A 1,614-nucleotide genomic window follows, 5' to 3' on the forward strand; every position below is an offset into this window, starting at 1 on the left:
CACTGCCCCTCAACTAGAGGAAGGCAGTGCTGGGAGACTACCCACCTCTCCGAACTTGCTGCTTTGGTCTCGGCACAAATGTCTGGTGGCTACCGCTTCGTGCAAGAGAAAGCAGAGACAGGCCAGCCTAGATGCTTTGAGGAGAGCTATGCCACTCCCCTTCCTTCCTTCCTTTCTTCCTTTTTTTTATAGTCTATTTATTGAATACTTACACTGTGCTTGGCCCCAGATGAAGTTTATATCCGTAGAGATGACAGCAAGAGAGACAAATGATAGGTGAAAAAAGGATAGACAGATAGATAGAAACTTAATAAATCTTTGCAACAATAAACCTATAAACTAGGAAATGTAATTGACACCATCTCATGTATCAGGAAACTAAATTTTGGCAGAGTTGAGATACCTGCCCAACAGCTCAGATCATTTTGACTTAGCCCAGAGTCTGTGCCGTCTAGTAGGATGCTTCCCAAATCTCCAGCTCTGGTGCCTGCATGTCCCAAGCATACTGACTTACCTTCCCAACCCTCCTGCTTTTGCCCTTCTTTTTGTTTATCATCTCACCATCATGTCAGTTTGCTATAATTTCTGATGCCCTTTGAAGAGATCAGCCCAGGAGGATTCCCCCAGGATGTCTTTGAGCACCTTGAGGATGTGAAGATGCCAGGGCAGTAGGATACTCAGGGGTCTACTGGTGGTAGATGAATTATGGCAGAAAGCACTGAAGGAGAAGAGACTTTAGCCAAAATAATAGCTTCTCAGTGTTATGCATAGTCCATGATCATATATCCATGAGTCTAATATCTTTACTACCAGGTCAGGGGAGTGGGTTTGGGAGGAGGGGATTTGAAAGCTGGTACTACATGACTTAAGTCATGTTCCCATGTTGGAAGGAATGGACAAAAGCAAAGTCAGGAGCCCAGAGTCTGTCTGTGCAGCCCTTCAGAAGTCTGGTCTTACTGAATCCTGGCCATGAGCTCCCCTAGTGGCTGATTCTAGATAATGAGGAGAGGGAACATGGAGTTTCCTAAACTGCCCAGGGACATGCACAGCTACCCAATAAAAACAAAAAATAACAAGAATAACTGTGGCTAACTTCATTTAGCATTCCTCTATGTCAAGCAGCATTCTAAGTCCTTTTAAATAAATTAACTCCTTTAATCTTAATAACATCCAATTTTATCCCCATTTTACAGGTGAAGAAACTGAGACACAGAGCAGTTAAATAACTTTCTCAAAACCTGCTGATTATAAAAAGGAGAGTCAGATTTCAAACCCAGGGAGTCTGGGCACAGAGCCTGGACTCTCATAGTATCATCGTATCATCTCTCTTTATCAAGAATAAATTCTGGAGTGCTAACGTTTTCTTTAAAGTAAAAAATCTGGATTTGATGAAGCCTAGAGAAAAAATTACATAAACAGAAGGTTTAGGATGTTTACAAGGACCAATTGTAAAAAAAAAAAAAAGTTATCATGGAAAATTCCAAAACTAGTTATTAAGACTGTGAAGAACAGCTCTAGCAAACCCTGCCAAGAAAATTCTAAAAACTTAGAAATCAAAAAAGAGTTCTGCAGAGAAGAGTGAGCTTCAGGGGCACCACAAAAGGCTAAGACTCT

The sequence above is a fragment of the Vicugna pacos genome, chromosome 7 (genome assembly GCF_048564905.1).
Source record: "Vicugna pacos chromosome 7, VicPac4, whole genome shotgun sequence".
NCBI lineage: Eukaryota > Metazoa > Chordata > Mammalia > Artiodactyla > Camelidae > Vicugna > Vicugna pacos.